We start from the raw sequence: 27373 nt of genomic DNA, 5'->3' as shown, positions 1-27373 counted from the left end.
TTTTTAGAAGTTTGAAGAAAATATTAAAACATCATTCTCTTTCTTTTCCACAGAGAAATATTTTGAGGAGGTTTGGAAATCAATTTACACTTTTTTTTTTTGTGAGTAGGTTATCTTTTTGATTAAAGATTCTCTTCTTGTTTCCTCCTGGTTCTTCAGTGGCAATTCTGTAAGTCAGGGGCTGCATTTGTGCTTGCGGAGGGCTTTCTGAAAATTGGCATTTGCTGCCTAACCAGGACTTGTGAATGCATGAGACAACCTCATCACTGGAGAGCAGGTAAAGGGATTCAGCTTTGAAACAGGTAAAAATATATCGGAAGGGAGAGGGGAAAGAACAACATAAAATGTTTTTGGTGAGTGTTTTTTTGGTGAAAAGGTTTGTCTGTTGTTTTCATGTTTATTGTAATTGGGAAACAGGAATTGGGAAAGCAGGACAGCCCAGGGTCTTCACCAGTCGAATTTCAGAAAACACCAGGGAGAGAGATTCCACTGCCTCTCTGTGCAGCCCCTTCCAGTGCTTGGCCCCTGTCACAGTGAATAATAATGACAATTTTGATTCCTGCTGACTGTGGCTACTAGCTCTTGATATTTTGCTGCACACATCCAAGAGAGAAATCTGGCTTTGACTTCTCTATAACTCCCTCTAGGTAACGAAAGAGTGAAATTAGATTCCTCCCCTTGCTAATACAGCCCAGCAGGCATTTAGTCTTCATTGGTGGAAAGGTATCTTGTTGTCCTGCAGGATCCCAGGTCCTTTCCCAAAGACATACTACCCAGCCTGGATTGATGCTGGTCTTGTTGCATCCCAAGTACCAAACTTTGTGTTTCTGTTTATTAAATTTTATGAGATTCTTCTTAGCCCGTTTTTGCAGCTTGTGGAGGTTCCTTAACAAGCACGGCCCAGCTCTCCAGCATATCAACCATGACCCCCAATTTGAAGTCATCCAAGGACCTGATAAGTATGAATCATCATCGAGGTTACTGTCAAAGTTGTTAAACAGTATCAGCCCCTTTATCTGGTCCTGAGGAACATGATTTATAACTGATCACTAAGTACACTTTGACTCATTGACCAATACCCTTGGAGTCTGCCTGTCCAGCCAGTTCTTTCACCCAGGTTCTAGTTCACCCATCAAATCTCTTCAGTTTGTCTACCAGGACTGTGTGGAAGAGCATATGGAAACCATAACTTGCCCTCGAGAAATCAATGCTGGCTATACCCAGTGACCCTTTTTTACCTTCATCTACTATGAAATAGCTTCTGTGAGGATCAGCTCTATAATTCTGTCAGGCAGTGAGGTTGACTCTTCTGTCTGCCTCATAAAAAGGTTTTGGAGTTGCTTACTGTCTGGGATGTCTAGGATGGGAGATTAAGTAATCAATATTAAATAACCTAAGTTTGGGTGTCTGTATGTGTATGTCAAGTAGCTACCTTTCCTGTTACAGTCAACAAAGGGAGGATTCAGGTACCTAAATGGGAATCTAGTGTCACTGGAGAAGTCTTAGGATACCTGAGACTTCTCCACAGGACTAGAAGATACAGCCCATGACCTGCAGAAGAATCGTGCTTTCCCACATCAAAAGCTGGAGACCAGGGAAGATGTTTCGAAGAATCTCAAATGGCAATAAATACATAAGTTTAACCAACTGAATCATGTAATGGACAACTGCTTTTCGTTCTGAATCACGCTCTTGGCTCCACTAGTGGTATTATCTTGATCTCTAGCGATTATGATGGAAGCCTAGGTTAAGTTTATAGCGTAAATGTAAACATCATATTTTGAAATGAATCTTATCCTTAATTCTACCTACTTTTCAATTCCATAGCATCCATTAACAGGAAGTTTGAAGCTAGATGGGCACATAATTTATTAGGTTTTAAGCAGGTTGTAGAGCCTTACTGCTTGTGTATTACAAAGGAGCGTATAGGATGAGAAAAAATTGGAGTATTTACCCTGCTTCTTGTGGATTTGTCACGTGGATGAGAACTGAAATAGACATGAATCGCACGGGGAGATATTTTCAGAGTTTCCAGTCTCCCAGCAAATATTGCCAACTGCTTGTACTTTCATTATATGGACCTCCAATGTACAGCTAGTTTTGCTAACAACGATTGGGAAATCTTTGTCAACAAAGGCCACTTCACTGATTGATTTCATTCTTTACTGACAGCTCTATGAAAAATGAAAAGAAGTCTTCTAAAATTTACGATTTTTTAATAACATAAATAGTTTGCCTTTCAGAGTTTGTTTTTTATTGTTGTTGCTTTGGGTTTTTTTCCCCCTTTTCCTTATGTTTCTTCACCTTCTCTGAAATCTACATGTTGGAATAAAAAAAAGAACATTTGTAAACCTAGATCAGACCTGAAGAATGTCCTTGAAAATATAAGCATAAGGAAGTTAGGTGCAGCTAAATGGAAAAACATAAATACAACAGTCATTCCTGCATCTGCTGTAATACACCAAAGTTCGCAAATTGCCAAAGGTACCCTAAGACAATGGCTAATGTTGCCGTAGCCCGCATCTCATCTGTAAAATTGTACTGTAAAAAACAGATTGTGAAAAAAGATAATTATTAAAAAAAGATTTTAAGTTGGCTCAGTTCTGCCAAAAATTTAATTTGGGTTGTAACTGCAATAACTAACTGTTGGACTAGAGCACTTACATTATTCTTTATTATCAACTCCCTTTCTTACAACAGATAAGAATTGTTATTGTGATAACTTGTACTACACTATTTCAGTCATTCCTAATGATAAACTCCGTTTCTTAGAGCAAATATGAATTTGCATCCTGTTTTATCGAATCAAACCAGCAATAATAACAATTATCATTGTTGTGGGTTTGTGTGGCAAGGTTTGGGTAGTGGGGGGGCTATAAGGGTGGCTTCTGTGAGAAGCAGCGAGAAGCTTCCCCCATGTCTGACAGAGCCAATGCCAGCCAGCTCTAAGATGGACCCACCGCTGGCCAAGGCCAAGCCAATCAGCAACGGTAGTCGCTCCTCTGTGGTAACATATTTAAGAAGGGGAAAAACCTGTGGTGGGTGACATGGCAGTTGAGAGGGAGGAGTGAGAACATGTGAGAGAAACAACCCTGCAGGCACCAAGGTCAGTGAAGAAGGAGGGGGAGGAGGTGCTCCAGGCACCAAAGCAGAGATTTTTTCCCCTGCAGCCCATGATGAAGACCATGGTGAGGCAGGCTGTCCCTCTGCAGTCCATGGAGGTCCATGGTGGAACAGATATCCACATGCACCCTGTGGAAGGGACCCCACGCCAGAGCAGGTGGATGCCTGAAGGAGGCTGTGACTCCGTGTGGAGCCTGCACTGGAGCAGGCTCCTACCAGGACCTGCGGACCTGTGGAGAGAGGAGCCCATGCTGGAGCAGGTTTGCTGGCAGGACTTGGGACCCCGTGGGGGACCCAAGTTGGAGCAGCCTGTTCCTGAAGGGCTGCACTCCGTTAGAAGGATCCATGCTGGAGTAATTCGTGAAGAGCTGCAGCCTGTGGGAAGGACTCACTTTGGAGAAGTTCATGCAGCTCTGCCTCCGGCAAGAGGGACCTCATGGTGGAGCAGGGGAAGAGTGTAAGGAGTCCTCCCCCTGAGGAAGAAGGAGTGGCAGAGACAACAGAGACATTCCTCATCCCCCTTCACCACTTGAGGGGAGGAGGTAGAAAAAAGGGAGTGAAGTTAATCCCGGGAAGAAGAGAGGGGTGGTGGAAAGCTGTATTTAAGATTTGTTTTTATTACTCATTATCCTACCCTGATTTGATTGGTGATAAATTAAACTTTTTTTTCTCCCCAAGTTCAGGCTGTTTTGTCTGTGGTGGTAATTGGTGAGTGATCTCTCCCTGTCCTTATCTCGACCCTCAAGCTTTTCATCATATTTCCTCTCCCCTGTCCAGTTGAGGAGGAGGAGTGATAGAGCAGCTTTGGTGAGCACCTGGCATTTATCCAGGCTAAACCAAACCATCATCACTGAATAGGAGTCACTATTTACATTGGGAAGTGTGGTTCTGCTAGAATAGAATAGTGATTTCTAGGATAAATGAAAACCTTTGATTTCCTCTGGAAAGAATGCACAAGATGATATGCGATTTAGGAAGAAAATAATAGCAAGAAAATAATAGCAAGAATTTTATTTGGAATAATCTTCAGTTTCTGGGAGGACAAGAACTTCCAGCAATCTTTGAAATTTTAGCAATTTATCAAGACAAAGAAAAATATCTCCAGAAAAATAACAACATGGGGGAAAAAACATTTAAAAATTAGTGTTCCTGGATGACAGTTCTTAAAATTTTATTCAAATCACTGTATAACAAGGAACTGTTCAAGCAAGCAAAATTAGACATGCTGGTGAATTAAGGGGGAAAAAACTAAAAAAAGAGTGCATTTCTGAATCATGTAAAATGCACAGTGTTTTTGTTGAACTGGTTGTGGCGGCAAATAATGAAGTGCCAGTTCTGCGAAAATTAGCAGCTAAACAGACAACTTCATCTTCATTCCATTTTATAGTGAAGATGATATAGTGTGATGTATAGGTTAATATATCTCATGAGTCATCCCTTTGAACTCAATAAACCTCTTTGCACAATTAATGTTGTCTATAGCAGGCTAAGTATCAAAATTCTGTTTCAAGAATCTAACTCTGCTTGGTTCACTGCTAAATCTCTCTTGGCCTTCATATTGCAGGTTTGGACTCAGCTTTATGTCAAGAAGCAATAAAAATGCTTTCATAGAAGTAAAATCAAGCAACACTCTAATTTAAAAAGAAGATGATTATTATTTTGGACATCTTTTCAGCTAAAACCTGTCTTAGTGCTTTCCCAATGTAACGCTTTATATTTTGCAGACTTCTAACAACAACAGTAGTCCTAAGATGCTCAAAGTAAATATGAATACTACGACAAGTAACACCTCAGTAATTCAGAGAGATTGTTCAAACTCAGTTGATGGAGATGGAGGAACAGGAATAAAGAAATGAGGTCAACATTTTCAGATGCAAAGGACTGAAGCTAACCACTGTTTCCTATATAATAGACACCTACTGTAACCTGATTTTTGGAAATGCTGAGAAACCCATGTTGACTTTTAAGCACTCAGTTCAGTCAGGCTATCACAGTCTTCTTGCATATTATAGAGCAAGAAAAATAAGACCATTAATTATTCCAAGTTAGGAAAAGAACAGAAAACAAGCCACCAAAAGATTTGCCACATTCTTTTTGTCAGACATGAAGTCTGTATATAGTTATAAAGTAGCTGTTTTAATGCGATGACAAGATTTATCCATGTTTTTCATCCAGTGCAGATCCAGCTGATATCATTTAGTCCAGCTGTTCTCTGTTTACTATATGTGCATGGAATTCCATCTTTTCAAAGCTGCAGTTAGTCCCATTAGAAGCAAGGGAAGAAAGGAAATAAGTTTTGTTCTTAGCATGAAGCAAACATATTTCAAGAGTTTTGTTCTCGGAAACTTTCCAAACATAACTGAGATTCTATGACACCAATGAAATTAATTTTTATCCTCTGCTAGTCTCAAATGTGTATAAATTGCGGGTTGAATCAGTGTGTTGGTGTTCTACTGCACAGTGAAATAACACAGCACCGACAACAAGCTGAAACCCTGGACCCGAGAGCATTTGAATCAGAGATTACACATTTCTCCCACAATGGAACATTAAATATGCTCTCAAACTGTGAATAGGCAGCAGACATGATACTTCTGTCACTAATGACTCATGTAAGGAAGGCTTTTTTATGTGTGTGCATGTGAATTTATTATTATTAATTATTGAGTGCAATTACTAGCAGCCATTGTTTCCAAATAGACTCTGTAGGCATGAAAAATCTTGTAAAAAAATTTTCCTTAAGTATGCACTTTCTAGAAGCCTAAGTTTAACTTCCGGAATTTAATCTTTAGAGATTTGAAAACGCATATGACATTAGTGAAACACTAAGATTCACTCACTGAATTGCCACGTGGAAAACTCTTTAGTGAGCAATGCATTTTGAGGCAGACAATTGTCATTCATACTTAGTAGTGTAAACTGTTGAAGACAGATCCAGATTTCCAAGAAATTACTCTCAGCTTCTCAGACATCTATCAAAATTTCATCAGGGGAATCACTTTTTAAAAAAATCTGTACATTCACTCAGGTGATGGGCAAAAAGTTCCATTACAATAAAATTCATTACTAATTCCAGTTAATTTTAGGGTTTTTTTTTCAAGTTTAATTAAGCTTAGATTTCCACATTAAATTGCACAACTCACAGTGCTTAAAAAAAACCCTACATTTCATCAGTCTCATTTCAGATATAGTTAACAAGCAGAAAACCCTCTTTGGAAATTCAAGAGCCTTTTTACATTGTCTTTATAATTAACTCTGTATTAAATTAATAATGCAGACACAGTAAAACTCTAAATTGCAGCTTTGAAATACAGAATTACAAATAACTAATCTAAATAAAAATACAGATGAAAGAAAAAGGAGAGATGGGTCCACTTCAAGGGAAAGTACCATGAAACTAAGTTAGTGATTTTCATGTATATATGTATATATGTATAGATACATAACTCCCAGGTGATTCTGACCTACTGATGTTTGAGTTCAGACCATGAATATATTGTGCTATACTTGCAAGCTATACTGCCTAAGAAATTGGGAATATTGTATTTCACTTCTAACCTAATTCTGCTCTAGGAGGGCAGATGGACTTCTAGTGTCTTATAAGAGGCATCTTCTAATGCTAGCTGTTCAGCAGAGTAAAGGTTTAGTCTCCAGACAGGCTCAACTATATGATTTATAGCATGGCTTAAAGTGTGCCAGAGAGCACTCCACGGTCCTAGTGCCTCAAGCAGCAAGGCTGAGGAACTTCTGGAGCCCCTTCTGACCCTTGTATATGGATTTTGTTCCAGCTGAGATAAGAGCATGAGGCTTGAGAAAGAGGGAGTGATACAATTCCCGGATTTGTTGCACTACAGAGTTCTGTTGTGTGTATCCAGACAGGGGAACTAAAAAGTCTGGTTCCTCAAAATAGACATGATCTTCAATCCTGTCCATACCTCTGCTTTTGCCATAGTGGGACTCTTTATATTATATGAGATTAATGACCCAAAATATCAGAATCAGCTCACATTTCTGGAGGACTTTTCTAATAACTACATCAGCAGCAAAAGGAAGGCTAGGGACAATGTGGGGCCACTGCTGAATGAGGCGGGTGTCCTGGTGACGGAGGATGCAGAGAAGGCAGAGCTACTGAATGCCTTCTTTGCTTCAGTCCTCAGTACCAAGGCAGGGCCTCAGGAATCCCAGGTGCCGGAGGTAAGAGAAGAAGCCTACAGTGAGGATGACTTTACCTTGGTCGAGGAGGACTGTGTGAGGGATCACTTAAGCAATCTGGACGTCCACAAATCCATGGGCCCTGATGGAATGCACCCACGAGTGCTGAGGGAGCTGGTGGAATGTCATTGTTGAGCCACTTTCCATCATCTTTGAAAGGTCCTGGAGGACAGGAGAGGTGCCCGAGGACTGGAGAAAAGCCAGTGTCACTCCAATCTTCAAAAAGAGCAAGAAGGAGGACCCATGGAACTACAGGCCGGTCAGCCTCACCTCCATCCCGGGAAAGCTGACGGAGCAGCTTATCCTGCAGGTCATCAACAAGCAAGTGGAGGAAAAGAAGGTTATCAGGAGTAGTCAGCATGGATTCACCAAGGGGAAATCATGCCTGACCAATCTGATAGCTTTCTACGATGACATGACTGGCTGGGTAGACGAAGGGAGAGCCGTGGATGTTGTCTACCTAGACGTCAGCAAGGCTTTCAACACAGTCTCCCATGATATCCTCCTATGGAAGCTCAGGAAGTATGGGCTGGATGAGTGGTCGGTGAAGTGGATTGAGAACTGGCTGAATGGCAGAACTCAGAGGGTTGTCATCAGCGGCGCTGAGTCTAGTTGGAGGCTGGTAACAAGTGGTGTCCCTCAGGGGTCAGTACTGGGCCCAGCCTTGTTTAACTTCTTCATCAACGACCTGGATGAAGACTTAGAATGTACCCTCAGCAAGTTTGCTGATGACACCAAACTGGGAGGTGTGGTAGATACACCAGAAGGCTGTGCTGCCATTCAGCGTGACCTGGATAGGCTGGAGAGCTGAGTAGAGGTACCTGATGAGGTTCAACAAAAGCAAGGACAGGGTCCTGCACCTGGGGAGGAACAACCCCATGCATCAGTACAGGCTTGGGGTGAACCTGCTGGAGAGCAGCTCTGCGGAGACGGACCTGGGTGTCCTGGTGGACAACAGGTTAACCATGAGCCAGCAGTGTGCCCTTGTTGCCAAGAAGGCCAATGGCATTCCGGGGTGCATCAAGAGGAGTGTGGCCAGCAGGTCGCGGGAGGTTCTCCTTCGCCTCTACACTGCCCTGGTGAGGCCTCATCTGGAGTACTCTGTCCAGTTCTGGGCTCCCCAGTTCAAGAAAGATGAGGAGCTACTTCATCTGAGAGGGCTACAAGGATGGTGAGGGGACTGGAGCATCTCTCCTTGTCCTGGGTTTGGCCAGGACAGGGTTAATTTTCACCGGACTCCAGGAAGGGGCACAGCCGGGGGGTGGGGACTGACCCCACCTGGCCAAACAGAGCCCGGTATGCCATACCATGTGATGTCACGCGGGGTTCCGGTGGGGGGGGCGGCACGGCGGGAACTGACTCGCGGCTCGGGAGCGTGTGGCGCCGGTGCGGTCTGAGAGAGCGGGTCTGTTTTTGTCGTGTTTTTCTCCTTATCTGTATGGTTGTTGTTCCTGTTTTCCCTCTGTTTGCTGTTTCTGTTAAACTGCCCTTATGCTGACCCACCAGTTTCTGCCTGGTTCTTTTCATTCTCCTCCGCATGCCGGCGGGGGGAGGGGCGGCTGCCACGTGGTGCTTTTGTTGCCGGCGGCAGCCGAAACCAAGACACTCCTACAAGGACAGGCTGAGGGAGCTGGGCTTGTTCAGCCTGAAGAAGAGAAGGCTGCGAGGGGACCTAATATATACTTACAAATATCTAAAGGGTGGGTGTCAGGAGGATGGGGCCAAGCTCTTTTCAGTAGTGCCCAGCAACAGGACAAGGGGCAATGGGCACAAACTGAAGCACAGGAAGTTCCATCTGAACATGAGAAAGAATTTCTTCCCTCTGAGGGTGACGGAGCACTGGAACAGGCTGCCCAGGGAGGTTGTGGAGTCTCCTTCACTGGAGATATTCAAGACCCACCTGGACAAGGTCCTCTGCGGCCTACTGTAGGTGACCCTGCTTTGGCAGGAGGGTTGGACTAGATGACCCACAGAGGTCCCTTCCAACCCCTACCATTCTGTGATTCTGTGATTCTGTGATTCTGTGATTCTGTAATTCTGTGATTCTGTAATGCTGAAACAGATAAACACTTACATTTCACATTCCTTTCACAGCAGCTTTTACAATATTGGCATCAGTATTCTTAAAATTTCTGTCTATTCTAAAGGTAATTTTTATAACAAACCTTCACTTAAACTTTGTTTGCCAATACTGCAATCCTTGTGATACTGAGATGTCATCTAGGTTTCAAATGATCATGTTGAATTTTATGTTTCTTCTTCTGCTTGTCAATAAAGCTGGAACAATTTTCAGACCTTGTCTAGGCAGAATGCTAATTCAAACTTTAAAAGGAGGTCTGTTGCATAAGGGGCAAACGTGCAACATATGCCAGAGAGAATTAATTCACTTCTTTCCAAATAGAATAAACAAATCTGTACATGAATAGAAATGTATTATATTTCTAAATGAAAAGTCAAAAAGCAAAATCACAACCTATCAGAAATAATTCATCAGAAAACTCAATTGTGAATGTAAATTACACGTACAGTCACAACAGTTTTCAAATCTACATCACCACCTACTTCTTTTTAATTCATATCAGTCTTATTTTTTTCTCTCCTGTCAAGTGACGTGGGTCATATAAACCTTACTTTTAAAAAAGGAAGAATTTAAAAGTGAAAGGAAAACATCATTTGAATGAAAATGAGAGGATTTAAATGCATTTCTGAGGGATGCTTCTAATACTTGAAAGACTTTGCAAAATGAGATTTAAGTAAGTTGATACAAACAACATGTGATTGTAAAGTAAAGTTTTAAGGATGTGCATTTACCATTGATAGGATATCAGAAAAAGGGCCAGAATAAATTGCCTAAAGATGTAGGGTTTAAATTATGATAAACAATAATAACTGTTATTATAATTACTGCAGCTGTTATTATGAGAGACCATAAAATAATGATTCAGTGAGGAAATTAGAACATTAGATTATTTTAGAATGGGCTTTACAGAAGGTGCTAGTTATCGAACATCACCCCAATTGACTTTCTGCACCTACGTCTCTTGATCATTTCTTCTTGCATCATGGTTCTTCCCATAGAAACTTCTTACTCTGCAAGTAATACTTTACAATGCAAAAATGCCTAGGAGCCTCAAAAGGTCCAGTCCTTTAATGTTCAGTACCTCTTGCAAAGGACTTAAAACCTAAGGCGATAGACCATTGTTGAGTGAAGAAGAGGGTCAGATACAGGAAGATGTCCTACACACTCTGGTCTAGCTTAGCCTCACCTAACTTCAGACTTAATGTGCCCATGATCAAAGAGAAGTTGCCATAAACTTCCTCCATTTTCAGTGAGAAGAGATCCCAGAGTCCTTCTGATCTTGTCTTGCTGCACCCTCAGTTGCCAGCATACTACAAACAGAGCATGAGGAGATTGTTTTCCTAGTGTGATTCTTAATTAAGACCCATACGTTCAAGTTCTACGTTTTTGACGTTGTGCTTAAGCACAAATATATGTAATCTTGGGATTATTTGTGATAATTATTCCAGTGCAAGGGAAGTCTGAAGAAGGAGAAACAGGCCATTTTGATCATCTCTGTGCTAAGTGAAAGGTACCTTGCATACCCCAAGCCACACATGGGATGCAAAATGAAACAGACACCTCTTGCAGAGTGATGATGAAATGGGTGCTATACTAAAATTTGAAAAGTAAGAGCAGAAGAAATTTAAGAAACTATGTAGGTTGAGTGTGTGGATTTAAAATATAGAGAATAAAGTAGTTCAAATGTCAAGCAGAAGAGACAATCTTGTTATATTTCATACTTGTTCTCCAAACTAAGAAGAACACCAGACAGGAATAAAATATTTTAGCTGAAAATAAAAAGTTTACGTGACATAATTTTATAAATATACCTAAAAATGTCAGTGAAGTCATTATTATCCCATCAATTTGGTGCTGTCAGGCAGTAATTAGAGAGTTACTGTATTGTAATTCACTACATTTATTGAACTCTACTGTCACAATTATTTTTTTTTTTAAGATCCAATGTTGACTGTGCTGTTCTCCTTCAAGGCAAAATATGAGTTTCAGAAAACCACAAAGAGTGTCGGAGAAACATAATTCTGGAGAGAATGGTATATGTCGATTCAAATTCTGAAGCTGATAAATGCTTTATATCACAGAACCATGCAGAGTATTAGATATACGTAATATAACATCACGATATTAGCAAAGAGTAGAAAATCAGAATATTTTATTTGGGAAGGAGATATAGAAAGTTGCTACAAAAGTTAATGCTTCATTTTGCCAGGGAAAAAATAATTACTTAGGCTGAACTAGGTATACTGTCTTCTGTTTTGGAAATCCAACTTACTTCTTGTGAAGCCATACAGCTGGCATTCAGATTAAGTGTGACTGATAACTCCTGGAAAGAAAAAAATGTGAAGCGGCTGTATCAGACTTAGTGCAGCATTAGCAACAAGTTTCCTCATTATGGAAAAACTCCCCAACATAGGTTCATGCCTTAATTTTTATGAACACAATAAATTTTGCCCTATCCTCTCTGTTTCATGTATTCTACTTTCTGTTTTCGTCAGTGGACAATGTCAAACACTAGAAAATAGGATGCAAGTTACAAAAAAAACATGATGTTTTGGGGCATTGTATTAGTATTTAAAGAGATTTCTTCCAGATACCTAGCAAAGTTTAGTTTATCCTTCAAATAATTTATAGCTTCAAGGAAAAAGTGCTCCTTTAAAAGCTGAAGAAGAAGTATGTTGATTCTGTATTAGTCATAGTATTGAAGTCAGTTTGGTAAGGGTCATCATTAGGCAGTTAAGGCCTGTGCATTTTACCTTGCATCCAAAGTGCTTTACTCAACAGAACATTCAGAGAGAATGGAACAGATGTATTCAAAGATATAGAGCTAGTATTTGTTCTCTTCTTACAGAAGACTTAAATGTAGACTGTTTTCTTTCAAGAAATTTCTAATCCTGCTAAAAGGAACTATAGAAAAAAATTGTATATTTTAAGTAGGAAAAAATATTACATATTTTTCTTGAAAATGCTAATGTCTAAAAAAAAAGTAGACAAGTTGCATAAGCTTAGTTTCTATGCTACTTTATATTTGATTAAATATAATAAATTATTACTTTAAAAATAATTACATAAACTTGATATATACTTGTGTGGTGGGTTGACCTTGGCAAACTGCTAGGTGCCCACCAAGCTGCTCTATCACTCCCCCTCCTCTGCTGGACACGGGAACAAAATTACAATGAAAGGCTTGTGGTTCAAGATAAGGACAGGGAGATCACTAAGCAATTACTCTCACGGGCAAAACAGACTTGACTTGGGGAAATTAATTATTTATTACCGATTAAATCAGAGTAAGGTAATGAGAAACAAAACCAAATCTTACAACACTCTTCCCCCACACCTCCCTTCTACTTGGGCTCAACTTCTCTCCTGATTTTCTCTACTTCCCCATCCTGAGTAGTGCAGGGACAGGAAATGGGGGTTGTGGTCAGTTCATCGCGTCTCTGCCGCTCCTTCCTCCTCACACTCTACTCCTGCTCCAGCATGGGGTTCCTCCCACATAAGACAGTCCTCCACGAACTCCAGCATGGGCACTTCCCCTGCACTGCAGTTCTTCATAAGTTCCTCCAGCATGGGTCCTTTCCACAGAGTGCAGCCCTTCAGGAACAGACTGCTCCAGTGCAGGCTCTCCACAGGGTCACAGCCTCTTTCGGGCATGCATCTGCTCTGGCATGGGATCCAGGCTGCAGGTGGATGTCTGCTCCACTGTGGACCTCTGTGGGCTGCACAGGGACAGCCTGCCTCACCAAGGTCTTTACCATAGTCTACAGCGGAATCTTGGCTCTGTCGCCTGGAGCACCTCCTCCCCCTCCTTCTTCAATGACCTTGATGTCTGCAGAGCTGTTTCTTTCTCACTCTTCTTCTCTGGCTGCTGCTGTGCAGCATTTTTTTTCACTTCTTAAATATGTTGTCACAGAGGTGTTACCACCATCACTGATAGGTTCAACTTTGGCCAGCAGCGGGTCTGCCTTGGAGCTGGCTGTCACTGGCTTTATTGGACGTAGGGGAAGCTTCTAGTAGCTTCTCACAGAAAGCCACCCCTTTAGCCCTCCTGCTACCAAAATCAAAACCCAATACAACTTGAATTAAAAATGTAAGCCAGATGTTCATTATATCTATTTAAAGTGTTTGCTAGATATGTGAATTTAGAATATACTTCCAGGTCTTGTTGTGGTTTAATCTCAGCTAACAACTAAACACTAAACAGCCACTCACTCACTCCTACGCTTCTCCCTCAGGAGGATGGGGAGGAGAGATGGACAAAAGCTCAAACTCATGGGTTGAGATAAAAAGAGTTCAATAGGAGTAACAAAATATTACTAATATTCTAATACTAATATACTACTACTAATAATAATAATAATAAGATATATAAAAAAAAATGCAATTCCTCGTGAACTCTGCCCATGTAGAGCAGCCAGTCCTGGGAAGAGAGCACTCTGGTTCAGAACAGCTGATCCCACAGAGAGAGCAAAGAGACAAGCAAGGCAGCAAGGCCCAAAGGCTGGCTGCAGAATGGCAGATTGGCAAAAGGCAGAACTACCGAAACTAACCAAATAGAACTGAACTGGAATGATTATGCCCAGAATGGTTCTCCCAGAAAAGACTGTTCTAACAAGCCTGAAAACCCAAATCCAATTATGTGAAAAGCATGATGCTGATGGTATGAAATGCTCTCATTGCTCAACCTGGATGTCAGTCAAGGTCTGTCCACCTATGCCCCCCTTCCTAGCTGCCTCACATCTGGCAGATAGGAAGCCTTGGAAGTCCTTGGTTTCCGTGATAGTGTCTAAGAAAGATAACAGTAAGTAATTACACTCCCTGTAGAACTATACCCAGACAATGACTATGCCAGCTACAAGAAAGAAAAGTTTCTAACTGCGTGAAGAAAATTAACTCGATTTCAGTCAAACCAACAGAGTCTAAAGGATGATATCGTGGTCTTTCTGGTGACCACAGACTGAAAAATCCTGGAACTTCAAAGATTCTTGATGCTGATGGCGTGAAAAAAGCAGAGCATTTAATCTCCTGAAGTTTCACTTCACCCAAATGGGAAAACAATATAAAGGAGGAATATGTGTTCCTGCAAATAAACAGCTCTCTGTCTTTTTTAGAATGTTCTGGGTTTCAGAAGAGCAAGCTAAGCTTTAGAAAATGTACCTTACTTAGTGAAATATCTAAGTGTTTAGGGAGTTTTCTTGAGTTTCTTTAAGATTCCATTAACTAGAGTCTAATGCATAAAGTAGTTTACCCATTCTATGTCTTCAGAGAGCTTATTTTCTTTATCTAAATATAATCTAAGTCGAAATAAAGACTGATATGTTAATGAGGATGATATTAGATACATTCTTGAAATTTATATTTTTGATAGTAAAGTGTTTTGTTGTGGAACTTCAGCTTTCGAAGTGTTGTACTGAAATTTAAGATAGTGCTTTTAAACTCTATAGCAGATACTACAAGATATAATGGAAGAGAGCTCAATTATAGAAGAGACAGAAGTTAGGCTTATGGTATTAAGACTTCAACATGAAATTTGTCTAACCAAGCTCCAGACATCTGCCAAAGAGACATCTGTTCTTGCCGTCATCACGCTATGATATACCTCCTTACGCCCAATGGAAAGGAACCGATACTTTTATCATGTTACTGTTTGAAGGAACTCCTTTAGAGTAACATGAATCATACACATGAAGAGCATTTTCTGTTCAGAACATTAAAAAGTTTTGTGGGGTATCTGAGGAATGTTTCTGTGGCTTGCAGTATTTTGGAGAGTGGAAAACTTTTGGAAGATTTGTGGTTCCTTCTTAAATAAATATGGTCAGTGAGGTGGATTGAGAACTGGCTGAAAGGCAGAACTCAGAGGGTTGTCATCAGCGGCAATGAGTCTAGTTGGAGGCCGGTAACTAGTTGTGTCCCTCAGGGGTCAGTACTCGGCCCAGTCTTTTTCAACTTCTATATCAACAACCTGGATGAAGAGTTAGAGTGCACCCTCAGCAGGTTTGCTGGTGACGCAAAACTGGGAGGTGTGGTGGATACACCAGAAAGCTGTGCTGCCATTCAGTGAGACCTGGACATGCTGGAGAGCTGGGCAGAGAGGAACCTGATGAAGTTCAACAAGGGCAAGTGCAGGGTCCTGCACCTGGGGAGGAACAGCCCCTTGCATCAGTACAGGCTTGGTGTGGACCTGCTGGAGAGCAGCTCTGTGGAGAGGGACCTGGGTGTCCTGGTGGACGACAGGTTAACCATGAGCCAGCAGTGTGCCTTTGTTGCCAAGAAGGCCAATGGCATTCCGGGGTGCATTAGGAGGAGTGTGGCCAGCAGGTCGCGGGAGGTTCTCCTTCCCCTCTACACTGCCCTGGTGAGGCCTCATCTGGAGTACTCTGTTCAATTCTGGGCTCCCCAGTTGAAGAAAGATGAAGAGCTACTGGAGAGAGTCCAGCGGAGGGCTACAAGGATGGTGAGGGGACTGGAGCATCTCTCCTACGAGGACAGGCTGAGGGAGCTGGGCTTGTTAAGCCTGAAGAAGAGAAGGCTGAGAGGGGACCTTATAAATGCTTACAAATATCTGAAGGGTGGGTGTCAGGAGGATGGGGCCAAGCTCTTTTCAGTGGTGCCCAGTGACAGGACAAGGGGCAATGGGCACAAAGTGAAGCACAGGAAGTTCCATCTGAACATGAGGAAGAACTTCGTCCCTCTGAGGGTGAAAGAGCACTGGAACAGGCTGCCCAGGGAGGCTGTGGATTCTCCTTCTCTGGAGATTTTCAAGACCTGCCTGGACATGGTCCTCTGCGGCCTACTGTAGGTGACCCTGCTTTGGCAGGAGGGTTGGACTAGATGACCCACAAAGGTCCCTTCCAACCCCTAACATTCTGTGATTCTGTGATTCTGTGAAATATCATTGACAAAGTTATCTGTGACTACAACAGGTGGGACTGGATGACCCATGCTGTTCCATCAGTAATGCCTATTGAATAGATAAAACTGTTGGAGTGTAAGCTTGTAATAGCCTGTGGTTGTCCACACTGTTTAATTTTTAGCACAGTCCTTGGCACGGTTTGTGCCAAACAACAATCTCCCAGATAATTGCTGCAAAGTCCAGGTAATTGCTTTTACCAGGGACCATTCTCAGTTTGGATTTGGTCATCCTATTTTGGGGGAAAAAAGTGCTGATGATACACCACGCCATTTAACCTTAAGGCCAGAGAATGCTCCCAGCATGTTTAAATTTCTACTGTAGGCATTCCCTTTCAGTCCTACATCATTATGAGATTTGGGGCCATAGAAAACCAAAAAGGTTCAATTTCCTCTGAACCATTTTGGTTCAGATCTTCCTAGGAACTTCTAGAAATCTAAGCTCTTGTGTAACATCATATGAACTTCTACAGGAACATCTCTACCAATTTTATGGGGTTTCTGTGTGGTCTCTGAAGCAGAAATATGCACTTCTTACGCAGGTGAAACTCCTATAGTCTCCACTGAGAGTTCTGCCAATGGATGCGAAGGAGAACTAGTTAACTAGTGATGTTCTGCAACATAATTAAACTCTTTGTAATCAAAATCCTGTAGCTCTGAGCAATTTCTGACTTTAAAATTGGCTTTGAAACACTGGAAGGAACTGAGACACGTAAACAACATCTCAGGGGAACACATTTAGAAGGGAGGGTGGATTGTGAAGATACAGTCCAAAATACAACTATATTTTTTTTTCTTCCTAGATAGCAAAACACAAGAAACAGCAAACGAGAAAGATAGAAGAGGAAAAAGGATTTCAAGCATACACAAGAGGAAGTAAAACAGCATCTGGGGAATTGCAAATATTTTTTTCCACCAGGAAAGAAGAAAAATATTGTGAAAAACCTGGAAATCTCTCTAGGTGGGGCTGTAAAAAAACCCCAACTAATAACATATTTTTATCATACATGCACTAACTGATAAAAATCAGTGATCTTTTAAAAGGAATTGAAAAATTAATATACAGAAGTTGTTAAAATTATGAAGCAAAGTATGATGCTATTTTATGAAGATAAACTCTACACACATTACTATGTTATCTATTATATAAATTATAAAGAAATAAAGAAAATACCCCAGCAGAAAATATGGCCTACTCTGGTACTGGTTAACTGTCTGAAACCACGATTTGCATCCAAGAAATTCTAAACTGTATGAGGTAAGTTAGCTCTGTAATTGACTGTGTCATTCCCTGCACTGCTTTTATTATTACTTAATATATATCAGAATCTCACAGATTAGTGTTTCAGTTAGAGAATTGACAGTCTTTTACCTTAACATACAATCATCCAAATACATAGAGAGCAAGAGGGTGTTGCAATAATTACGATGTCTTCAGACAGGTGAATTTACTTAGGCTTTTTAGCTAGTGGTATGACAGCAATGAGAAGGAGAATGAACACAGAACTGTCAAAATCTTCATAATAAGTTCCCTGATCACAGCAAGATCCAGTATGTTCTTAAGCCACTTATTTCTTTCTTCCGTGTACTTCCTTGTGGAAAGGTTCTGATATGTCTCGCCTGGCAGGGATATATGTTGTTTAATTTCCGAAATAAGTTAATGGTCAACATGAAGCCATATGTTCTTTCATTTCCAGAGAACTCTACAGCTTAAGCACCCCTCTGTCTTTTGTGTCATACCCTACAATTAACATATTTACATTATTTTCTTGAGATTAATAAAATAGTCATGAAGTTGCTTAAGGTGGGTTGACCTTGGCTGGCTGCCAGACATCCACCTAGCTGCAGTCTCTCTTGCCCTTCTTAGCAGGGTGAGGGAAGAAAATCAGATGAAAAAGCTCATGGGTTGAGTTTAAGACAAGGAAATCACTTGACTGTTACTGTCACAGGCAAAACACACTCAGAAAAATTGAAAACCCCTTACTCCCGCACATGCCCCTTTTTATCAGGCTCAAATTTACTCTCTCATTCCCGTCTTCTCTACCTCCTTCCCTTCTAGTCTCTGGCAGCACAGGGGAGATGGAGAATGGGGAGCTGCAGTCAGTTTGTAACAGGTCTCTGCCGCTCCTTCCTCACACTTGCTCCGGCACAAGTGCTTCCATGGGCTGCAGGCCTTCAGGATAAACCTGCTCCAGCCTGGGCTCTTCATGGGCAGCAGGTCTTTCAGGGCTTATCCACCTGCTCTGGCATGAGGTAGTCCATGGGCTGCAGTGTGGATATCTGTTCTGGTGTGATCCTCCATGGGTTGCAGGGAACTACCTGCTCCACCATGTTCTCTTCCATGGGCTGCAGGAAAATCTCTGCTATAACGCCTGAGACACCTCCTCCACTCCTGCTTCTCTGACCTTGGTGTTCCTTCTGTTTTTTTCTCACTCTTTTTGTACCCTCCTCTTCCTCCTCTCTCTCTGTGACAATTTTTGCCCTTCCTCAAAGATGCTGTCAATGCGGCCGAGGGGCTCAGCTGTACTCTGCAGTGGGATTGGTTGGAGTTGGCTGGGACCGGCTGTGTCCGGCACAGGGCAGTCCCAGCCTCTCCTCGCAGAGGCCACCTTGCAGCCACCTTACTACCAAACCTCGCCGTGGACACCCAACACACTGCTGTGGGCCAAAATCAAGACTGAAGCCATTGTTATAGATTCAGTACAAATAGAGCAAATAACTTTGTGTTGTGAGGACTTTATGGTATACAGTTCATTATAAACACAAACTCATTTAGTCGATTCTATGTTACTCATCAAGGCAAGAATAACAGTGTACAGATGCTAAAATAAAGAACCAAAACATTAAAAACTTTATCTAGACCTTTCCCCCCGACTGAGGTATTATGACAAGGAGAGGCAAATGATGGCAGACTGCCCAAGGCAGAGGTCAGAGGGATCTTGCCAAAAGACACAAAAGATTAATTCCTTTAAAAGCTTATCTAGAGGCAGTACTCAGACATTAGGTAAATGGCCATAGACTGAAAACCTCTATAAACAGTGAAAAACAGAAACATATAGTTGTATTGTCTTCTGAGAATGTCAGTTTTGAATAAATTAGACCCTAAGTGATCTCCTTTATGTTTGCAGATAAAACCTTCAATATACACAGCGCAAATTAGAAACTTAAAATTTTGTAAGTGATAGAAAAAAACAGACACATTCCTGATATTCTAAAAAATTAATTTCCTTTGGCAATGGTAAATTTGGCACTGGTAGCATATGCATAAATATGCACAAAGAAGAGAACTTCCATGAAAATATTAGCCAAGTATTCCATGGCTTTTACAGCAGATAGATTAATATAAACAAAGTAAACACCACCACAGAAAAAAGAGAGAAAACTCCTGAAAATGTTGCTTGTGAAACCTAAGTTTTTAGGGTCTGTGGACCATATGTCCACCTTCGAGAAATGTAAAGGTTGCAGGAGAGAGTTAACGTTGAGTTTAAGGGGTGTTGGTGCTGTAGAGAAAATCTATGAAGTGGAGAAAGAATCCTATTTGGAGTGACTTCTCTCCTCTTGAGTTCCATGAGACCCAGTTCAGCACTCTGGTTTTGTTCAGCAAAGCAATTAAGCACATGCTTAATTCACACTGATCACATCTGTAAGCAGTTAAGTGCTTATAATTAAACATGAACTCTAGCCCTTTGCCGAACATGCACAGATTTAAGTATGTGCTTGTTCAGCTGGAGCACAAAATGCAGAGTTGCAGCAGAGAGACAACTCTGTATTCAAAATAAAGGCAGGGGATATAGCCCATCTGACTGGCATCTCTCCTACAACTCTTTAACCATGTATTGTAAGTTTCGCTCCCTTCAGCATTTATATGGTGGTATCTATATACATTTCCAGACCCTCTATTAAAGATGACAGAGCAGTAATTTTAATACTGTTTTTTTTTTACAAGAAAATATTATGACTTCCAGTCCTTTGCATTTTGCCTTTATTGCCAAAGATTTTGCTTTTGTTTGGTCTCCATAGTCCCAGAGTCTATGGGCCCAATGTATTCCAGAAGGAGGGTCTGAGCTGGTGCCCATGAAGCCAGGCTGAGAAGCTTTACAACATACTCCCCACTGCATCTGGTTTCTGAAGAGGTTATGAGATTTGACAGAGTACTGCAACACTGGATAGATGAGGACTGCATGACCATGTGATCCTCTGCCTGGACAGATAAGTCTTCCCAGATGTGATTGTGCCAAGATATCTGAGATGGTTTTCTCTGATGCCAAATCAAGTTGGACAGGGTTTATTAGCTTACGATCAAGGCCATAGTAATATAGCTATTTTGTTTTAGCTTGAATTCTCATCTTGAGGATTGTGCCTGATCCAATAAAACCTATAGAATTGAGCTGGTTCCTTATAATGCCAGCTTGGCTGTCTGTACCCATTGTACATTGCTTTGTTATGCTCAGTTTTGAAGCTTGATAATCCACCCTTTTAAAGGGACAATTGAATCTCTATGACTATAGCTCTCACAGTTTCTGATCAGGCAGAAACAAGAAACTGCTTATTAGAAAACAAATGCTTTCTGGTAGCAAAGGGCCCTAATCCAGTCGATTTCTTCGTTTTTTTCCCCCTGCAATGAATCAGGCTGAGGAAAGCTGAACATCTGTATTGTTAGATATTCTAAAACATCAAGTGAGTAGATGATAGATCCTTTCTCTTGCACAGTTAAAGGTGCACTTAGCAGTTTTGGTTCTTATCTTTAATCTGCTGTTATGTATATAGACTCTAAATTCTCTAAATCAGTGATTCAGCCAATTCTCCTTCTGACATGAATGACTGCTTACTGCGGCATACTTGAAGTAGACCATTACTAGAAGTTAGTATGGAAAGCCAAGAGTCAAATAATCATATTTCATAGTTAATAAAACAGGGTTTTTTTATTACATTTCTATGTAAACCCAAATCTCCCTCTACAACCACTATGTCAAACATGCTTATTATACTAACAGATTTTGTGGAATCATTTGTGAAAAACATTCTTTGTTACAGCAGTTTGTTGTAAAGTGTTTTCTTTAAATACAAAAAGCTTTTGGTGGATGTGGAGAAAGAGACTATTTTCTAGTTCTATGACTGTACCTCTAAGAAGTGGAGATTTGTGGTGTTAATACAAATGATTAGAGACACATAATTTGTCTGTCTCTAATATCCTGCAATATCAGCTTAAAATCTACTCTCACAGCAAATAATCATGATAGTAAACTCATCTGCAAGAAAAGATTTAGAACACAATGAAGAGATGTAAAAAACAGATGTGAATACCTGTGAAAGACAGAGTGAACTTGTTTAAAATGACTATTCATAAGAACGTTGTGCTTTCTGTCCCTTCGTCTGGGAAGCAGGAGGCAAGAGAATGAACACTAAGAGTGACATCCCTGTGGTGAAATACCAAATAATTGATATCACACAATCGTATTGTCATTAATTTCAGCAGGTACAATATTTCACATTCGAATTGATCTATGTAAGCAAGAAGTAGAAGAGTGTCATTTACACAAATTAATTTACGAAGGAGATATGCATATAAATGTTTCTTGCTTAATGGTTTTGGTGTTCTCTAATTTACATCAGATACTGATTTTTCACCTGATTTACACTTACAGAATGTACTGAGTGAGTGACATTTACCACCTGACAATCTGAGAACTACACATCTTTTTAATATTTTCACACACTACACGTAGAGTCCACAGAAATTAAGAGAACTTGAAAAGTTGTAATAACTGCTCTTACAATAAGTGAATGTAAAATACACTTTTTGAAACTAAAAGAAGTCATTTGAATCTCTGGTATGTGGTCTTGCCAAGAGAAATATTAACAATTTACCTACATAACCTCTTTATATCAATGCAAATCAAATATCTGTTGAATTTTGTGTTAATTTTATTTTTCTGCGGTAAATATTAATTCTAGTGGGTTGTAATGCTCTTTTGCTATATGTATGTTTTATTAAAAAGTGTAAAGTCAGATGTTTTACACTTTTATGAATATGTGTGTTGTCCTAGAGATACATTTATACGTCTTACAGCAATTACTATGACAATATAATAACCACAGCACACAATTGAAGCTTGATTGATAAGGTTAAACTACATTTCTATAGTAGTTGGTATCTTCTTATCCATGAAGCTTTTACTAATATTTGTAATCATGAGATCTTGTTATACCTATGCTAAGCAAAAATAAAATAACTATTTGGAGTAATATGAAGACGTTGTAGATGCACATATGAATGGTTTTTGATAACCAATGATATTTTCATTAAAATAATCAGAGAAGTGACTAGAGAGTTGACTCTGTACCTACAGGTGTCTTGTAACAAAATTAATTGAACACTTTAGCAATCATCTTTAACTTCTTACCTATACCGTTAACACATCCATACTGGGCCCTTGGAGGTGATGCCTTATATAAGGCGGCAAACAAATGACTCCAACTGTTCCATTTTATTCTTTCTTTAAAGTAGGTTTTGGTTGTATATATAATGACACAAGAACAGATGCCCTTTACCTGCATTTTTTTTTTAACTTAGAAACAAGTGCATGTTAACAATTAGTTACATGCTTTACTTTTCTTGTCAAATTGTCAACCTCTGAGCCTACAGACAGTCCTGTGAGCATTCTGGAGGTGGAGAAGATAGGATGGAGGGCAGTGCAATTCTGCAAAATCATTGTGTCATAGGCTCTTCTAGGTACATGCTATAGTGTGCTAATAAGGATGTTTCAGACTTGCCTGAGCTTCCACTAGTAAAACCTCAGCTGTTTAAGAAGGATTACTTTCCAATGGGAGACCTCAGAAAGTCCTGGAAATTTCACCTCTAACCCAAGTAGCAGTGACCTCCAAGAATAAAGGGAACATGATTAGGATTCAGCTGAGGTTTAGCTAGTGTTCTCATGCCCAGCAATAATTTTTTCCTCAGCTGGCCCTGCAAAACTGATTTGTGCCATTTATCCACTTGGCAGGTACATTTCTTTAGTCCACTCATTCTCATATTGCTGCAAACAGTATTGGAAAGATGTCCTTTTTTGTACCTTTTTTATTAGACTTTTTTTCCTACAGACACAAATCTTGAGAGATCACACGACCTATGACTTTTGTTCATCCCCCTTTAATAATACATTGTTTTATTTCTAAGAAATTGGTTGGAGGTCTGGAAGTATTCCAGATAATTACTCCCTATAAATGTTAATTTAAAAAAAAAAAATTATGTACAGGGCTAGAGGAAGATTGGAGTAGGAGTATTCATAGTTTTTTCCTTAACAACTTTTGATGCCACTCTGATATTTTCTACAGCTCACAATTCACCATCAAATCATTATGCTGGAGCAGGTAATAGGTGTATGACAGACAGAAAAGCAAATTTTAGTATAAGTCAGTTAAAAGGTCAATCAAACAAGCCAAAAGACTGCAAAAACCCAGCACTAATAGTACCAGGGTTCATTAGCCTACTGACTTTAAAAGATATTATTTCTCTGCAGGAACACAGAGGCATAGAGGACTTAGAAGTAATTTGCACAAGGAAATGCAATAAGGACCAATTTGTTCAGCCCTCAAGCTGCTAAAATACCTTCCATGTTTTGGTCTTCGGCACCTGAAAAACTTCCTCTGTCCTTCTGCATATTAGCATGGATGGTCTTTCCTCTTTTCCATATATTGATGGTATATCAATAGCAGATACTTTTGTAAACAAAACCACAGCTTATATGTCTCATTTGATAGATGATGAATAACAGTATTTACAACAGTATTAGGCACATGAAGCCACTTCCTGTACATTCTGATATGGACACGTGCTTATAAGTTAGAAGTAATAGTAAAAAATAGATCTCTCTTGTTTTCTTCATAAAAAAACAGTCCTTCCATTTATTACACATTAAAACTGTGCTGGAATATCTAGTTAGGGTAGGGACTGATTTGGTGCAGCCTGCTGCAGGAAATTTAATGGATGGAAAACCTGTTTCTGAAAGCTCTGCAGAACCATGAACTTACTGAACTACTCCAAAGGTGGGGGTATAAAATACCCTATGACTGGGTCAGAGTTATTTCTCTAAATGAATGGTAAATAAGCTAAATATATCAGACTGAATGTAATGGTCTTATCAGCTTCTTATTTTCACTAGAAACAGACTCAACAGTCTGCATTAGATCAACACTATTAAAAAGATCTCTATTTAAAAGTGCACAATACTACTTTGTCCTTAAATTCAGATGAATCGATGGAAAGAGGAAAGTCAAATGAAAACATAGTAAGGAATTCATCTTTGGAAAGTAACTCTGGACTGTGCCTTTTATTTTTGAGCTGTGCTCTTAAAGTTAAATTCTGTGACCTTTTTAGCCTAGCTGGTCTATGATGAGAGAGAAAAAGTGCTGTTGTACTAATCCTTGTGAAAAACCTGGATCGGGAAAACATTCTAAGGTTGTGGATATTTTGCACTGTGGAAAGACAGGCAGATCTTTTATAAGATTCTTCTTTGCACATATGGAACTTTTAAATGACATAAATGTCTTTCGTTTGAATACAGGCATTGAGCCTTAATCAGCTATTGGGTAAGTCCAGTAAAATAATTTTGAATTATGTCAGTGATGAATTTAACTGTAAGCCAAGGAACAGCTGGGCTTACTCTTAAGGAATATTCAAACTGGGACATATAGAGAAAGGATACAGACAGAAGAAAAATCAAACGTGAATACTTTAGAAAATAGATGCAGTGGCAAAACAGCTCATCGCTCATACCGCTGTGGTTCATTGCAGTATATTTTGTCAGTATCTTATAGTACTGATTACTAGGAGAGGCAGGATAGGAATATTTGTTGCTGTTCTGTTTAAGGTGCCTGACGTCGAAGAATCTTGGCTCCTAAGTTGCTGTCTAGCCCAGCCCTGAAGTTCCTGCCCTCTGTGCAGTGTGCCAGAGGGAGCAAAACCTGTTGCCCCAGTTCAGCTTCCCTAGTCAGTCCAGTTCACCAGAAATCATGGTTATTATTTCCTGAAGCTGCACGGGAAATGCATATTGGAACTCATTTATCACCCTTGCATTGGGAGAGCTGGACACAAAAGGTCACCTGCAAGGTGATCCTAGTAGAGCAGTAAGACAGAAAATGAGGTATTAAATGCTTGCTTATAGTCAAATAGTAGCTATAGTAAAACCTGATGCAAAAAAAAGGATAGATATTTGGCACTTAAAAAAAAAAATTAATTTCTCAGATGTAGTACCAGCAGCAGTTTGAATCCTAAAAGGGAAAGTTCACCATCTTAAGAAGATGGTTTCAGAACACTTCACTCATATTTGTTATAGATTTTCATAGCTTTTTCTTGCATCTATAAATGCTGAAAAATCTATTAAAAGAGAAACAGCCTAGAACACAGAATGGAGGCATGAGATTCTAAACTCTGACAAAAATGTTTTATTCCAGTGTACATTATTTGGATTTAAGGGCAGCTTGTCCTACTGATTCAGAATGGAGACAAAAAATCTTGTTGCTGCCATACCTTTCCCATTGATTTATGTCACTTTTTTCATGCGTTAATCTGAGAGGGTCTTTTCTGCATTACAGTGGTCTCCTATAATTCATTTAGCAGTAAAAAGTAAATTGCAATGACAGAGAAAATCAGTAAGTTATAATGTTTAGATCTGACTCATTGCCAGCTTTGAGTGTCCTGATCAAATGCTTTAAATTTAATATTTGATGAATAATGGCTAAAAAAGGAAGCTAAATGACCTGAAAAAGGAGCAAATGAAAACCACTCAGAAGAGCTTGCATGTTAGAAGGAAAGAAATGGAGTAGAGATTACTGTAAAAGTCTTACTTGTTCCCTCTTGCTGAGTTGCTTGAATCATGACACCTGATCTCTTCTTCATGACACCAAGCACAGCACCTGCCTGCCAGGGTGCAAAATTAAGAGCTGGCATTGCTAACACTGGAGTTAGCAGGCTAGTCTGCCTCTCTTGTCAAAAAAGGTATAAAACCCCATCCTTTTGAATTAAAATACAACCACCTCTGATAAAAAGAAAAAAAGGACCATCAATGGGGTTTCTTTTATCATGTAGAAGTGGTGATTGAGTCATTTCACCACATTCACATTCTCAGTATTATAGAAATTAAGCACATCTCTTTAACTCATTTCATGATTTATTTGTGTTATATCAACATGACATTGTCAGCCTTCTGGCCTAACAGCTTTTGTTTTTAGTGTTTTGGAATTCTGTACCTTTCCACTTACATTTTTTCTTCACTGAAAGGCAATGCTCCCTTGTGTTAGTGATATTTCCCTGTGTTGCTATGCAACAGTTCCAACCTTTCAATGACTTTGACCATGGCACAGTTTCCACTGGAGTTGTATTTCAAGTGAGGAAATCGTTCACCATCCTAGGGAATTTTTCTTGTACTTCCATCCACATAAATTGTGCATACCTAATACTGCGACTTTATATTTCAGTCTTGAGATGGCACCAAAATATAATAATTTGATGTTGTTGACCTGAATGGATTCTCCTTTCATTTTGGTTCATCATGAACTGATGTAAGTTAAGCAGTTTCACAGAATCTCAGAATTAGATACAGCCCAGCAGGATAATTCACAGCACCACAAATAGGCATATTTGTTCCCTACCAATCTGATAGACAAGTTAGGTTCCTTAGAAAGGTAATCCACAAAACCTGTGTGTGATGATGGATTGCCACTCAGAGCAGGTACAAAATATAATAGTGACTGAGAACTCCAGAATTTCCCACCAGTTTTAATGACATGACTGGCTCAGGACATGAACTTTAAGCTCTTGTATCACTTGGAAGCCAACTTGAATAGGCACCTAACTGAACAAGGTTCACTCTTTTTAAAACCAGAGGAGTAGCCTTAGAGCCCTTATTTTGTTAAAAAAAAATTGTAATTAAGTCTTCCCAAAAGCAAGGAATTAAGGTTCACTTCCAGTGTCAGTCAGAAATGATTCAGATGCACCCAGTTACTTTTCCAACTTCCAGACAGGATATGTCATTCCTACTGTCAGAACTC

General features: G+C 40.0%; 1 long non-coding RNA gene across 3 annotated transcripts in view; it reads left to right on the top strand.

Moving 5' to 3' along the window:
* LOC142362278 (uncharacterized) overlaps positions 1 to 27373 on the top strand; it is a 240819-nt gene that overhangs the window by 182074 nt on the left and 31372 nt on the right. The window contains exon 2 of one of the 3 annotated variants that reach the window (XR_012764905.1): positions 17128 to 17582. The exons of the other annotated variants lie outside the window; for them this stretch is intronic. This is a non-coding gene — a long non-coding RNA (uncharacterized LOC142362278). The remainder of the gene's footprint in view (positions 1 to 17127; positions 17583 to 27373) is intronic. 3 annotated transcript variants of the gene reach the window in all.

This window comes from Opisthocomus hoazin, chromosome 8 (assembly GCF_030867145.1).
Source record: "Opisthocomus hoazin isolate bOpiHoa1 chromosome 8, bOpiHoa1.hap1, whole genome shotgun sequence".
NCBI classification, from domain to species: Eukaryota; Metazoa; Chordata; class Aves; order Opisthocomiformes; family Opisthocomidae; genus Opisthocomus; species Opisthocomus hoazin.
The sequence above is the reverse complement of the archived record's forward strand: the minus strand, read 5'-3'. Positions and strand labels throughout refer to the sequence as shown.